At 40.8% G+C, this 17,044-nt stretch overlaps 1 protein-coding gene across 3 annotated transcripts in view; it reads left to right on the forward strand.

Moving 5' to 3' along the window:
- LOC106057322 (cadherin-related tumor suppressor-like) overlaps positions 1 to 17,044 on the forward strand; it is a 157,680-nt gene that overhangs the window by 41,309 nt on the left and 99,327 nt on the right. The gene's annotated exons all lie outside the window — the stretch shown is intronic.

Genomic DNA, 17,044 nt, shown 5'->3' on the forward strand with positions numbered 1-17,044 from the left:
TAACATTCTTTGTTTTAATACCTTTATTTTTGCGTCCTCACATCCTAGAACCATTTTGGGAAGGATGTAGCTTTGGGAATTCCCTGTTCGTCCGTCTGTGATTCATGACTATCGACCTTGTTGACACGGGGAACAGACCTGCCAGCAAGACAGGCAAGTCAGCGGGATCATTTTAATGACTTCAAGTCTACCTACTCCGATCACTTCAAAGACTAGAAATCACTAGCTTAGTTCTAACTCCCTCTTCTTAAAGCATGCAGTGCTTTCCCTTGAATTGGAACCTATCTAATTATAGACACTTCAAAAAAAAATAAAAAATGCCTTACTCACAATATCGTGTTGATCAGATCAGAAATTGGCGGCACGGCGATCAATGGTTCATGATCGTATCGTAAAATGACATTGGGGAATACAGAATATTAGGATAAATTAGTTCTAATAAAATGCAGTTCATGTTTTTTTTTTTAGTGAGTAAGAATAAAAGAATTGAAATAAGTGAATTACACTGAGGGTTTTTCTCGCCAATAAATTACTTTCTCCGCTCAGAATTGAGTTCCCAGCGGAAGAAGCAACCTCTTATTGATGTTAACAAAGCTTCAATGTCAACTCTGTGTGTCTGGTACAAATTTTGAAGACACGCTATTTCTCCCACTTTCAACACATTTATTTCTTGTTCCTAACAAAACGTGAATAAATGTTAAAACACAAACAAACAAACAATTAAATAGTAATTAATTAACTTTGATAACCAAAAAGGTAAATAAATCTTACTGTATTGAGATATACGACTGTAAATGTGATGTGGAGTTGAGTTCTTCTCATAAGATAAGCTTTTTTTAAGGCTCCATAACATGTCTGTGTCTCGCACACTGGCAGCATCGATCTGATATGGCATATATATCTCACAGATACACATAAGTCTTTATTTGTGTAGGTTTTGTTTGTGTTAAAGGATGTGGTGACCAAGTGGTAAAGCGATTAGCTTCTGAAACGAGGGGTCCCGAGTTCGAATTCCAGTTAATACTTAGCATATGAACCTTTTAGGACGCCCTGAGTCCAGCCAACTCTAACTGGTACTTGACGTTCGTTGTGGAAGTAAAAGCAGTTGGTCGTTGGGCTGGTCACATGAAATGGCCCCACATGTTAACTGTCGGCCTTAGAAACAGATGGGCTCTGCCCCAATAAGTCTCAAGGCTGGAAATGGGAAGCTTTGTGTGTGTGTGTGTGTGTGTGTTGTGCTAGATGTTATATCTCTAGACATTCGGTATCTTCGAAGTGTCTACGTGGGAAATTTCCAACCGTATCGTACTTCATATTTTAAGTTCCTAATTATTTTTTGTTTGGCCTGACAGTAGCCTTACATATATATGATCTTCCACGGGATGTGTAACATTGTGTATAACCTATCTGCCTTGAGGCACGTAGCATTGAAACCTGTCACCAGACATCAAGTCATGCATTTGATCCCAGGAATGTATTCTGGAAACTTGACACCAGACAAGTTATATAAGAAATTCTTATCACTTATTTGAACCCTGCTTTGATTTTATGAAGTCAGAAATTCTAATTGCTAACAAGGTTTGGTTTTCTCTGCACTTTCTTGGACCGTAAATTATTTTTTAATTATTTAATTATAGATTTTTTTTCTTTAAATTAAAGATGGGCCTATTTGTTTCTAATTAATTTACTTGACTACAACGTAGTTATATATCTTGCTTGATTGCTGTTGATATCTCTGTTGCTCTGTTGACCTCTCAGCTTTTCTGCAGAGTGCACAACTTAAGGACACTGTTCGATAGTGTCGACCACGGGAAGGTACTGGGCTTAGTCTGGGAGGTGGGGTTGTCTACGAAGATTTGATTTGTGAAATTGTGAACATATATTTAGAAAAGATTTTTTTATTAAATTATTAAATTTTACTACCTTGACTAGTTTAACTGTGAATATACCTTGCTTTTAATGACTTAACTAAATACAACTTAGCTCTTGTGGTACGAAGGAGGAGTAACCGTTTAGGGATTACGGGCACGACATGGCCTAAAGTGTGCCGATGTGCCAAAAAGAAAACTCAAACTCAGCTCTTCTGTTGACGTCTCTGCTGTTCTGTTGACGTCTTTGCTGCTCTGTTGACTTCTCAGCTCTACTGTTGACGTCTCTGCTGTTCAGGTCAGTCACAGTGTAGGAAACTGATTGCTAATTGGATTACCTCTAGTTAATTAAAGCTTGACTATATTCAGGCTTCCCTAGGCACGTGACACCACTTACCACATTAATACCCCGACGTTTCGTGGTGCACTGATCAGCCCTTTAACCGCCACTGTATGCCTTCTCACGACGGGCATGGGCATTGTCCCACACTCTCTTTTCCTCCTTGCCTTTCCAATCTCCTGGTTTCATAGTTGCCTGAACTCCAGCCTTGTAATTGCCATTTGATACGCACGTCTTGGCAGGTTAACACACGACCTACTCCCCACACCCCCCCCCCCTCGCTACCTCCTCGCTCTCTTCCCTGCATCTTTTACATGGGAATCTGGGCTTAAATTGACGTTAGCTGATTCCTTGCCGCTCAGTTTGTCTTTCTCCTTATTATTCAAGTAAAAATAATACCTCCTCCCCCCCCCTCCTTTTCCCCCTTTTTAAAGTAAGCAAGGTATTTTGAGCAACACAGCCTTATTTTTTTTTTCCCGTTTTGGAAACCTCTATATCTAATCTCTTTAATTAGGTACACCTTCCTTTCAATGCCAGTCAGGTTTGGCAGAGGCGGCACCTCTCCATAAGGAGTGAGGGGGGATATGGTTGTGAAGTAAACCATCCCTTTTCAGACCTTGCGATCTATAGGGTCAGATGATGTAATGATCACCAGTTTCTATGAAGGACGGTTAGTAAGACTTGATGAAAACTTAAAACCTAGAGACGCCTTCGAAAACTTGACTAAAAAAAAACAACCCAGTATAACTTCAGAAGTCTGCAGAAAATTGAAAGCAGACGATCTTGACGTTCCCGCCAAATAATCCCAAACTGATTGTAGAATTGAATGTTTGAAGTTTTCTTGATTACATTTTTTTTTGTTTGGTCGTTTCTGTGAACTAGTTTTTGTTTTCAAAGTGATCAAAGCACAATTGTATTGGCTTCATTTTCTATTACACCTGGGAACGCTTAAAACAAAGACTCGCACTATATCTCTGTTGCAATAGTTAGCGAGGCTCGTCTAATCTTCTAGCACTTGTAACTGATCAGCAGCAATCAATAAGATTCTAGACTTCAATGGCCAATGTTTGTTTTCTAAGTGAGCATAGTGTGTTGCGTGATCCCCCCCCCATTTTTGCCCCTTATTTTTCCACTAGCGGTATGCCACAACGTACATGTAGGCATATTATTCTAAGCCCAAGAATAAATTATTGAATTCGGGACTACTTTTATGTAAACGTCTCGTCCTTTCTGGAAATGTGCTCCATTTCCTTGTGGATAGTCAGTGTTTGGAAACGTAATCTTATAAATGGAAGATAGCGTCGTTTTATCGAAACGCGGTTGCTTTAACAATATCAAAGATTATCAAGTCCTGGCCTTTAGTCGATCATATAAAATTGAATTGTACACAGTCCTAGATTTTCTTTACACTGTCATAGATTGGCTGGTTCAGGTACCAGGGAAATTTGTTTGGAATAACAAAAACACACACTATTATTTTGTTAATATGTGTGTGTCTCAATGGAGTTTAAATAAAACTATTGAGCTATCAACAGTGATTGTCATTATGTTCGTTAGCATTCTTTTTTGTATGATCCTATCATTAGAAGTACTACAGTAATGTCTTTAGTACTTAGAATAGAAAGATTATTACTGACATCTTTTGCTCTGTCATGAGTGCTGTTATTAGTACTTTTAGTCATTGTCATACAACTTTGTTACTGCCATCGGAGCGGTCAGTGTTACCACAATTAGTCCTGTATTATTACTATCTTTGTTCTAGATGGGAAGCGTTGTCGAGAGGCTAAGTGCGCTTGAACTTGGCTTGTCTTGGCTACCTAGGAGGGGGCTCGAGGTTCGACACCCGTTTACTGAGCGCCTAAAGGCAGCACGGAAAACCAACTCCTAGATACCCCCTCCACCCACTGGTCCACAAATGAGATTGGACCAAAGCGCTCTAAGCATGCTATAAGCATGAAAGTAGCGCTATATAAAAGCTATAATATATATAGATTCACTTCTGTCTTTAGTAATATCCTTAGTATTAGAATGGTCATTGGCAACATTTTTTCCCTATCTCAAGTATTGACACTCTCTAAATGTCTTTGACAAGGCTCTTGGATCTAGGACAACTTGCAGGTTCTACTCGCTTTATCTCCCCCCTTTCTTTCATGCTCTCCTTTGTAATCCCGCTCATCCATCATATGTGGCGCAGGTGAACAGATTGCCAGAATCTCCAGCGACGTCTTTATGTTCTTCAGCTAATTACTGGCTGTGTGGAAAGCCGCTTACCGGGGCGATGAGGTCTCTCTGAAAGACCATTTTGTTTCTCTATTACCTAACAAGAGGGGGGGAGCATTCCCTAGATAACTATCGGGATAGTTGATAGCTCTTCCTTGGCCCGGACTCTCAACGCCATGCTGGAAGAAGTCTACAAGACATGACAGATTCTCAACACAGATTTCAACATCGACTTTTTCCACTGGATCCCCCTCCCCAAACTTTCCAGCTTTTTTTTCCCCCTTACTTTTTTAGTTTAAAACTAACTTAATTTTATAAAAACCCCAGCTAATATGGTTTGTCAAAAGTGATCTAGAGAGTTAGCCCATGGCGTAGGTTGGGGTCCTCGTGGTACTTCAGTACATCCAACTCAATTTGTTGCCGGTGTCTGCTGGTTCATTTTAAGGTTCACACTCCACCTCTCAGTCACGTGGTGTTTTGTGTGGGAGCGTGTGAGTAGTCTCTGAAGTCTTTTTTTTAAGAATGGTGTTGAGTGCAAGGTTGGAACAGAGAGTGAGCACCACGTGACCTCCTACCATTTAGTCTCTGTTTTAAAATCTAAAAAAAAAATCCCGTGGCCCTGAAGTGACATATTTCTGTTTAAGCCAACGGTCTGGTGTGTTTTTTGTTTAACACGGGTTCCAGGGTTTATTGCGTTATGGCACGAAATGCACTATGGTTAGATTTCATTAGTGTATTTGAAACTGGTTTAAATAATTGTTGGTTTGGGGCGATTAAGTCTAGAATGACGGCAAACCTTGAGTGGATTCGTTGGCCAATAAATGCAATGACACCAAAAAATAGTAGTGAAAGCTCGGATCAATTTGAAACCTTGTCAACTGAATTCTTTCTGTTGCAGCCTACTCATCGAAGTTTTATTTGTGAATGCACATTAAAGTTAAAAAAGAGTAAATCTTTCTGTTGACGAGTGTACGCAGCATTCAGACCTTTAATCATGATCTAACGTGTTTAATCTACAAAGTAGAAATATTTTAACAGACGGGGGTGGTTGAGGTGTTTAGAAGCCAGCCTGGGCTACAGCCAAATGTATTGGGTGAGGGGGGGGGAATGTTCCCTTGTGAGTGCTGAACTGTGTAGTGGCCGGCATTGTCCACGGGTCATTAACTTCACTTCAAAGCCAATTGAAAGACAAACAAAATGAGTTCATCGGTGTCCAAGCCACGATCTCAACTGCTGGCGATCAATTCAAGATGGAAAGGTTTGGAATGTGCGATCTTTCTGTCGCCGGCCATCGATCTCCCAATGGAGCGGGTTTCACTCGAGGTAGAAGCAGCAATTCTGAAAGTAGCACCAGTTACACACAAGGTAGCACCAGTTACACACATGTACCAAGTCAATTATATGTCGCCCCAGTGACACACTAGGTCGCCCCCAGTGACACACTAGGTCGCCCCCAGTGACACACTAGGTCGCCCCCAGTGACACACTGGGTCGCCCCGGTGACACACTATGTCGCCCCAGTGACACTAGGTAGCCCATGTGACACACTATGTAGCCACAGTGACACTAGGTAGCCCATGTGACACACTATGTAGCCCCAGTGACATAAAAATGTCTTTATGGGTTGAAAAGCTTTGTTGCACCGCAGCCTCTTATAAACAAAAAACATTAAAAAACAAAACTTGTATCTCTACTTAAAGCAGCTCTGAAATGAAGGTGTTAAGGAAAAAAATGTGTGAGAACGGTGTGTGTGTGTGTGTGTGTGAGGAGTGTGTGCGGGTGTTCAATGAAAGGTGTCGAGTTTTCTCTTCATCAAATTTACTTAAGCGCGAATTTAAACAGCACACGTGCGCCGCATGGTGAGTGTTTGTTTTGTAGACTTTCACCCCCCAGCCCCCCCCCCCCCCACACACACATAGAGAGAGTGATTGTTTTGTAGACTTAGTCGCCCTCTCCCCCACCCCTTCATTCCCCCCCTCCCCCTCAAACCAAGTATTTGAACGCTGACGGAGTGCGGATTTATTTCTTCAGATGAGTTATCTAGTGTTTTTTGTTTTCTTTCGCTGCTAGAACAGGTTCGGATTCATCCGCGTTACGGTTCAAACGACCATTAGACTGACTCGATTTGGTTCTATTATTCAACTTATTTTTTTGAAACCTAGACTTCAGTTACTAAAATGTAAGCCATCCAGATACAATCCTCCTTTAGCAAGAGCTTACGTGTGTACATACTGTTACTAGAGATGGGCAACGAACCGAACCCGAACCCCACTTAGGCCGAACCGAACCTTGCCCGGGCTTAAATCTGACCGAACCCAACCCGAAGTTTGATTCCCATATCTGTCATATAGCAACACACTTGCAAATGTACGGTGCATACACATTACATAGATAATAAAGGCAGAGCAATATTGAGCACATTGGAAACGAGAGAAAAGACTGCACTAAATAGAACGAGATAAAAGGTCAGTCCTGACCAGGGCCGAGATCAATCGTTACAGAAGGCCTGTACACTGACCTGCAACGTCACAGCCTGTGGGCAGTATAGACCAATAGATCGTTGCCACAACACAATTATGTACGGCTTGGCAACGAGGCGCCCTAAAGACCCCGAAATTTAAAAAAAAAGTCCCGGATTCGAACCCGTAACCCTGTTCGGAAGCCAAGCGCTTTATCACTCACGCCTCTGGTGCTTGTGAGCCATCTTAAATATATTATTAGAAATTACTGATAGGATGAACCACTAGTTAAAAATGAAAGCTTTCCTTGCACATTTCGATGAGGAATTTCAAGTTAGGCTCATACATTTCACCATTTAGAACTTGTACAGAAGGCAGGTGTCTCAGTAAGGGGTCTTTGACCTGTGTCCTATTGCATGTGAACTAGCCCCGTGACGCCCCATAATCCAGTCATTTTATCTCTTCCACCCCTGTGTCGTTATACTGTTTCAAATGACACTAAACTCAAGTTGTCTCCCTTGTTGTATTGGTTCTATCCCCTGGTGACTTGTACACGTAATGTGGGAAAAAAAAACTTACACAATTTTTTTTAAAACTTCACCGGCCATTTTAATCAAGAGGTTTGTGTGTTTCTCTTTTTCCTAGCAGAAATAGATTGTACTAAATCTCTTCTGACTAGAGAGACACAATGAGTCTAGCCGTGGTAGACAGCAGTAATATTGCCTGAGAGTTTAGAGTTTAGACCAACACATTGATGCATCGGCTCTACAGATACTGTCGGACATTGACTGATTGGGTCAGCTTATGTTTAGAACACTGACAAATGTTTTCTCGACATATAAACATATTGGGTGTCCACTACTTTTTTTTTAAAGCAAAAATACTATCTTGTGTTTGACCAAACAGATAGCTACATCATAAATAGGTTTAATACGGGCGTCTTGTAGAGAAGTCTCAATATATTAAGGACGAAAACTGTAGAGACATTTCAATAGACGTATCTACTCCACAATGTTCATTCTTAACTCTTTCTCTACGTAATTATTTTCATCGTTCTGATAGAATTATTCATTTTGCTCTAACCTGTTCTGATTAAACTTCAATAACGTTTTAGTTTGTTTTTCAGAAAGTTATATTTAGTATCACGATAAAGGGGAAAGCATGCTCTTTTTATACAACACAAATTACAGTTTATAAATCCGAAATTCAATTTAGTTTAATGGGGTCAAATCAACATTGGCATCGTCAATGGACCTCATTCACCAATCGTTAACAAACAACATTTAGCCACGTGATTCTCTATCTCTTCTATACAAATTACGATCTAATTTTAGTACACAATGGCTATCACGTGACAGTTTTTTTCCGTTGTTTTATCAATATTATGACGTGACTAAATGTTGTTTGTTTACGATTGGTGAAAGAGGTCCATTAGGAGAGAAAGAGTTAAGACTGCTTATAATGACGCTTGATCATTTCTTCTGGTTACTCAAAATTTGGCCAAAGTTTCTGAGGAAAAGAATATTCTATTTCTGTTGATTATTCATCATTGTCGTTCCGGTTCCGATGATGCCAGGGTATACAAGGCGTGTAGTTTTTAGAACCACTTGTCTTTTTGTCATTGAGACAAATTGTTTCCATGTGATACGAAATGAGAATATCTCAGACGAATGACAGGAAGTGAAATAAAAAACCGCGTGTGTCTTGTTCTCCTTCCACTGGTTCCGTTATGACGCCGGGAATCAACTCCAACCTGGTGGGATGATAGCTTATCTCCGCAGCGATAGGGCGGTGAGCACTCCACTTGTCGGCCACGCGATGGTGAAATCCAATAAAATTTGACTTAATTAATGGCGTCTTCTGAAACATAGCGCTTAAGAGTTTTTACTTTTTTAACTTTATCAAGATGAACAAGATCGTCTGCCGCCAAGACTCGTTGAGCCACCACCTTCCAAGTAGCCGCCTTTGGTTGCCCTTGACCTCGAATGTCATCGTCAGGACTGAAACAAAAGTAGCCCACGTGGCCCCTTTTTTTTTCCTCCTGAAATTACCGTTATGTGGCCATCATGCATGAGCTACAAAGCTGCACAGGATATGATCTGTTGATGACACTGAGTCCTGGTATGTCCCTGGAAGGAGCAGGGGTTGGGAGGGGGTGCGTGAAATCAAATAGTTTATTCCCCTTGTTATATAAAAATAAATTCTCCCCTGAAGAACTTGAAATCATATTTGGTTACACACTTAAAGCAGCGTGTATTGTGTTTCTTTAGACCTGTATGCTGTGTATGTATTTACCTCCTAGCCTATATAATTATGAACTCCCCCACTCTCCGAGAAGCTCCTGAGTATAACGTCAAGCCTCGCTGATTTTCATAGCCCCCCCCCCCCCTGCCATAAAGGCAGATTACAGTGGAGCTACTTGTTCCTTCTCTCCCCCCCCCCCGGCTCTCCCCTTCAGCTGTTTAGTACTAGCTACTTATTAAAACACCGCCTGCTCCATCATTGCCCCGCGCTGGAAACAATAGTCTTCTTTGCGGCTAATCCTTTCTAATTATGTCGACAAGATCTCTCCCTGACAAACAGCTTGGCGAGGCCGGCAGTAGCAGGAGTGTCGTTAAAAAGATACCCACAGACAGCTTTAGAAAAGGGGAATTAACGTTTATTATTGTTCCACTTTTCCTGTGGACTTTTTAAGTTTCTATGTGGACATTTAACTTTTCAACATTTAGATACTGTCATAGACCAAAAGCAAAGGAGATTAACTCTATCAACCAAGAGACAGTGCAGCTGATATGCTTTCACTTAAGTTCTCTCCCTTTGAAGCTGCTTCGATCAAATGATCAAACATGTAATCTGTATGAAATTATCTCATGACGTTGTCTTCGAGTCTGAAGATAAGGAAAAATGGAATAATAAAGGGGAAAAAAACGAACGAATGCATGCACTATTAGTAAAATGAAGAAAACTGTATTGATCTACTTCAGTTAAGTATTTGCGTGTGTCGCAGTGTGTGCGCGTGGGACGGAGGTGGTCACATGATTTGTCCACTCAGCAGACTTTCTTTGATTTGCAGCTTTCATAGCAACCCGACTTTCTCAGCATTGTTTCAGCGGGTTCTATGCACATAATAATAACCAATAATAGTATCAACAAGTTTAGAACATAATGGTCAAATTGATAGGATAGAAGTGGCCCATTACATCTATTAATCCACGCACGTATTCACGCACGCAGGCGCACACAGCTACACTCACGTGATCGATATTATCAATAAGAATTACTGCCAGAGCCTGACCTATATATCGATCTCAGTTTTTCTCACGCAAACCATCTTAAGAGTCTTCCACTCACTCTTTGTACGCTCCCCCCCCCCCCCCAAAAAAAAAAAAAAAACAAAATTTAATAAAATTGACCCCCAAAAGTTTTTTTCCGAAAAGAAGCATCAACACAAGTTCTACCCACGTTTTCTTTCCTGAAGTAAGATTTACTTGTAGGCCAGATTTGTAGAGGCCATTAGGCTTTAGCAGTAGTTGCGTGTGTGCGACGTGACTCCACGTGATCACCATCATTGGGCGAGGGAGTCACGAGTCTTTATGCCGGCCATAATGTTAGGCCCCAGAGATGACGTCCAGAGATTTCTTTCAAAACTACAACCGACCGAAAAACGAACCAAGCCACCGTTGGCAATGATAAGAAGTTTTCTTTCTTTTTTTTTTTTTTTTTGAAGAAAACAAGTTAGCTAACATTTGGTGTCAGCGGGTAACATTTTCTATCGCCAGTCCTCCCTTTCAAATGAATGCCTGTCTACCCATCAGAGAAACGAATCTGTATTGTCCTGAAGAGATCACTGGCAGGCATATCTATTTCGTGCTTTTGTGTTTACTGTGAAATTAAGGAATTGAAAAACAAAAAAAAACAATGTGTCGCTTCATTCACGCAAGTCTAAAATGTTCGTGAGTTCTTCCTAGATTTTTTTACTGTCCTTCGGGTTTTGACTGGCTTCGTGTTAATCTTTCTACCTGCTATCAAAGTAACTTAGATATTGTTCGGAACTAATGGTTAGGTAGAAAAGAAAAGTGAAGACAAAGCCTTCAATTGACACTGTAAGGATCTGATTCATATTCTTTCGTCAATTTATTCTCTAGTCCAGTGTTTACCAAATGTTTTCCTTTACGGAACACTCGCACATTCCGAGTATTTAGCGAAACACTTTGCTTGTTTTTTTTTTTTTTTTTTTTTTTTAGAGAGATTAATTATTCCAGTAGTTCGCGGAACACCTATTCAGGCCTCGCGGAACACTAGGGTTCCACCGAAAACAGTTTAAGAAACACTGCTCTAGTCCTTGGTATCATGATTAGTATTAAACTTGAACCATATTCGATTCCATCATTATTATACCTGCTGTTGTTTCAAAGCTAGAATTGTAAGTACTTAGTCAAAGCAAATGCTAAGTTCATCTGTTTCTATGGTCAACGGCCAATGAGGATGTCATATAGACAGTACAGCGATCAGCCGTGTATCAGTTGGGGTCACTCGGGGGCGTCTCAGTCTTTACCAAGTCTCAACACAAGAGGACCCCCCCCCCCCCCCCAACCGGTTATAAAGCCAAGCGCTCCTAACAATAGCGTCACAAGTGACCTCGCTGTTTATGTCATCATGGACATATTCGTCGAACTGCGCTATTTACAGAAACGAAATATACATCAAAGGGATGCAACTCTGTGTGAAACCATAACACTGCGTCACAAACTCTAACTGAAATCTCGTTTACATCCCGTGTGACATGTAAAACATTAGTAACATTTTTTAGTACATCCCATAACAGAATTGTAACATTTCAAAAGTGCTTGAACTGAGTTTTATGTCCATTGCTTTCTTTCGGTAGGGGCTAATGTTTTATATCTGTCACATTTTCTCATGTCATAGTCACATCTGTATAGTCTCTGTTTATATATTTGTACGGTACTTTCTGGCACCTCCTTAGAGACTACAAACTGAAGTGGCTGTCATCCAACTAAATGTTAAACTTCCTTGAGACGCAGCACTGTACTATAATCACACTGCCAGTTCACGTCAGTGACAGCTTGCAGACCTGAACGGACCCACTGGTCATAGCTTTAGTGACATTTAATTTCGTTTAGAGATGTTTAGTAGAATAGGCATCTCCCCCCACCCCTCCCCTTCATCTCTCTATTTTAAATGCGTAAAGCGTAATGCGCCAGGAAGTGGTGTGAGTGCTGGGCGCTGCCAGAAAATGGCGTTTGTGTGGGGTGTTCTCCAAGTCAAGTTTGAGGACTGGTGGCACTGCAGTCCTCCACTAAGGCGTCCCAGCGCCCAGCTCTTGTACAGACAGAAGGATCACTTACTGTACCGACTTGTCACATTCACACTCCCTCTCATTTCAGTGGCGCCCCACATCCCCCCCACTCCCTTCTAAAACCTTTTGTCAGCAAGCGCCTTGTTACTACGGGAGCGTGGCTAGCTAATGGCTTCAATGGGGGAGCCACTTTGGCCTTAATGACATCATTTCTAGTAATACCCAATTAACGTCAGGATGACGCCCCCCTTCCGCCCCTTCACCCTTCCAATGCCGGCCACTGTGCCAATAGATGGTAACAGTGGGATTGGTCCCCAGTCTAACTCGATCAAGTCCAAAGTCGAATCAGTCACTGATCCTATCAGGTCACGTGTCTAAGAAGATCTGACAGGACTTAAAAACCACCCCAGCCCCCCCCCCCCTTTAGCACTGCGCCCACAGTGACACGCTTTGGCTAAGCCAAATGACCGCCTAATACTTTCTTCTTAACGTCCACTTGATCATTGATACAACGGACGGTCCAGGTCTTGGCAGGACCGCTCCTTGTGAGATTTGGGGGAACGACTGACTGGTGACTACGGTCTTATACAAGCACTACTGGAACAATACTTTGGCGTGAGACTTGACTCTGATGGAAATACAACTGACTCAATGGTGTCAATGAGAATGAAAATGGTGACACTAGTGACAACTATTGGTCCACTTCAATCTTCTTCTGTTAAAAAAAAAACCCAAAACAACTTAACTTCAAGTCTAGGTGAAAGAAGTGTTTGTTGACTCCTTAATACGTTTCTAAACAGGAAAAACAGTAAAAAAAAATAAACAAAAAAAAAAACCCCTCCATAACACAACGTTTGTAAAAGAAAATAAAACCCAGAATCTCTTCCTCAATAAAATGAGCTAATTAATTAAACCAACACGGTGGAGATTTATAACTCTCGATCTTGTTTTGATTTGATTTAAAAACAAACAAAAAAAAAACAGTGTTTGTTTATCTTTGATGTCATTAGTTTAGTTTTGAAAACAGTATTCTTGACATTTCACCATTAAATGCAATCATTTGATGTCTTAGCAGCAACTTTACTACAGATTTTAATGAACATTTCTGACCCCCCCCCCCTTATCTTTTTCATGTTTCACGTATCTGATTGGCGTTATAAACACGACTCACCAACAGCTAAATTTAGCTTTTGACCTTCCGGCGCTTCTTTCCTGCCTCGTAATAACTTTTGGCCCTTAAATGACCACCGCCCCCGAAAGCGGCCCCCTACCCCATAAACGACAACTCTCCCACACAGACAATAGTCATTGATTGCTCTGGCCGTGAGCTATCTTGTGAGTCTCTCAGACATGTCCTAGGCGTTTTAGACCGTGGTCATGGAACTGTCAACTGCATTTTGAAGAACCAGGACACGGATCTTATCAAGACGCACTGCATAGATGTACATTCTGTTATCATTAATATACTTACAACAGTATATGGAAAGTTATTTATTTGTGTAAAGTTTGTTTAATATTTGGTGCCAGATTCTTTAAATATGGACACAGATTTAAAAGAGAAATCCATACTAATGGCTGCCTGGTCGTGCTGTATACATTCCTTCGGTCGTCTCGATGGTTTAAGGTTCAAACCCTGCCCGCTGATTCGTGTCCCCCGTCGTCCTGCGGGAGGTTTGGATAAGAAAGTCGATTATCTTCAACTCCGAAGGAACATCCGAAACATGTCAAAACATTTTATTATAAACACGAGCTGCTTCCTGGACTAGATGACCGTTACAATTTCTCTCTAGTAGCTCTATTAAGTTAGATCAAAACTTTTGGATGCAAGATGTCAAGAAGTCCTGGACTTGTCAGTCTTTTGCCCAAACTTAACAATTTACGATTCTCACCTTTTTTTTTTTTTTTTAACGTCCGCTACACGGCGTTCATTTGGCCAATGTTGCTGTTATGGGCAGTCAGTTGGTCATGTCGCCTGGACTTGACTACAACAAACACAACTGCTTGTTGAAATGGGATTGAGCCAACGTGTCCAGGCATCATTGGGTCAACACAACAGAACGGTTGCAGATTTGGAGGATAGTGCAGTGCTAAAGGGAGAAAAAAAAACTGGTCCGAAAATAAGGTCCAAGATTTATGAAGTCTTTTGGCCAGTGACAGAATTAAATTCTGACCTGTGTGTGTGTGTGTTTTAGACACTTTGTGTCTGTGTGTGTTAGACTGTTAGTGTGTGTGTTTGTGTGTGTCTGTATGTGTGTTAGACTGTTGGTGTGTGTGTGTGTGTGTGTGTGTTAGACTGTTAGTGTGTCTGTTAAAGGCATCATGTTTATCGTTTTACGGATGGACTCTTTCCCTAAAGACGTTCTCAATCTTGACTTCTCATTTCCTGAACTATGAAGGTATTTGCAAACATGCATTTCTGTGTACGAGATGTCGAAATGATAAACTGTTTGTCTATACGGCTTTGGGTGGATAGACATGGTAACAGGATCAGGTTCAAACCCGGGTATTTCTTTGAAGCATTCTTTTTGAGATTCTTGTCCAGAGCAGACTATTTCGTTCTTCTGACATGGTCGTCAATTTGACCAAAACAAAAACAAAACAAAAAAAAAAACACTTACCTCTAGGAAGTCAGTTTTCATTATGTTTGTGTGTTTGTTTGAAGCTTGTTGGTAGAAAGTTTTCAAAAGATTTAAAGAAAACAAAAACATCGTGTCTGTGGCTAAGGAAAGAGGGGTGGGTGGGCGAGTACTTGGTCTCGACTTAACTCATGGACCTGTGTAGAGCGGGCATAGTCTTGGTGGTACGGAGGTATAAGGCAGTCAGTATTTACCCAGGCACAGCGTTTGAGTTGAAGCGTTGTTTTCTAAGGCTCGGTGTCATCACTTCTATAAGACTACAAAGTACTGTAACGATTAACTCTTTCTCTCCGTAAATATTTTCCCACGTTTCGGCGGAATTCTTCATTTTAGCTCATTACCATTTCACTCCCCCTGTTATGATTAAGCTTCAGTAACTTTGTCGCCTGTTATCAGAAAATGTTTTATTTGGTATAGAGTTAAAGGAGGATGCATGCTCTTTTTAATATAATAGAAGATAAAGGTTTAGAATTAAACATGAACTTAATTGAATAAGGTCAAATCAACGTTAGTATTTTCAATTGGGAGAGAAAGAGTTTTAAGAGTTCTTATGGGCTCTCCAGAATGACCAGGATCGCCACACAAGTGGGCCTAGTCTGTTAATATTTTTGCTGTGCGCTTTCTTTGTATACATGTTTGGTGGTTGACCCTCATAGCCGCTCCCTCCCCCCCCCCCCCAGCTTAGATGTGTACTTAAAAATCTTCCTGTAAATGTTATTATATAGTTCCCCCTTATTGCTATCTGTACTCCATAAGATTTAAATGCAAAGTGTCTGTATTATTTTCTGTAACTATTTTGGTTCGTGTGTTGGTCAATGAAAAGTTATGTTCTTTAGAAATCTGTCTTGCCTCGACCTATCCCAGTGGTGGAGGTAGATGTAGACTCGAGTAGTCTCTGTGGCGAGTATTTGTGGTCAGCAAGTGTAGTGTGTCCTTCCCTATCAGGTCATATGATAAAGATGTTCATGAATTGGTTTTGTTTCTAGGTTATACCGACCTAGTCACGCGGCCATTTTGGAATGTTTCACACACACACACAAAAAAAAAGAATCCTTAATGTGGATTAAAACCAAAAAAAAAAACAAGAAGAGGGCGTGATAAAATATTTTGTAAGATATGATTTCATGCCTCCATTAGATACTCAATTAACGTTGATTCATATTTAATGATCATTAATATGGAAATCAAATAATCTCTCCCGCGGTGCACTATTAAGCAAGGATCTACCCGGGAGGGGGGGGGGACAAAATGGGGGAGTCTCTCAGCCTCGAGTCGTGAATATTTCAAAACCTTTGTGAAAATCAATGGTCTTGCCATGTGCAGTGCACATCCAGGTCCATTCACATTGACACGTCTCTCGCTATGACCTCACTGAACTTTGAAATGGTTTTTTTTTATCCTTTGTGTTGGGTGTTTTATACTTTAAATAAAAAACAATCACACGAAACAAAGGGAAAGTATTGAAAATTGTTTTTTTACGAAACAAAAAAAAATTTAAAAAGTTGTGTGAAAAAAAAAAGATTTAGCCTCTCTCTCAAAACAAAAAAAGACTCTCTAACCTTTGGAACATTTTCCATTATCTCTTTTTCTTTTTGTCATCGAGTCTTCTTGATTTATACGTTATTCAAAGTAATGCACTCGAATAAATAAGTTGGGGGAGATCGTTGTTCAGGTTTCCTTGCACTGGACTTACGAGAAAGTCTGTCACGACATTTGGTGAATGTCAGTCTGGTGCCCCTTGGACATGTTTTTACTGCAGATAGACTGCACCAAGGGGAGAGAATACGCTAGTTAAGGCAGCAGACGACAGTGGTGTCAATCAATTCCCGTTTATCAAAAGCACGTGGAGGATCACTGCATGGTCTGCCCCTAATAGAAAAGCCCCTTTTACCCTCCTGGTCCCCTACATCCATTTTTTTTTTTAAGGTCGTTGTTGTTGAGTCCATGAAGATTGCTTGCTAAAGTGAACAATCAAAGGTTCATATAAAAGTTCATGTCAGTCTATTTGCTTTTATACTGACCGACCCCTGCTCATAGAACAAGGTCCATATCTATTGATGACCAGGTTATTGACCTGCATAATCAGTTGTAGAAGGAATTGATTGAATTTATATTTTGAAATGCAGTTAAGATAAAAAACAAATGGCGCAACAGGGACCACTGTGTTTTTTTGCTGTCTGTATTTCTTCGCGACTCACTAAATG

Source organism: Biomphalaria glabrata, chromosome 8 (assembly GCF_947242115.1).
Source record: "Biomphalaria glabrata chromosome 8, xgBioGlab47.1, whole genome shotgun sequence".
Classification (NCBI taxonomy): domain Eukaryota; kingdom Metazoa; phylum Mollusca; class Gastropoda; family Planorbidae; genus Biomphalaria; species Biomphalaria glabrata.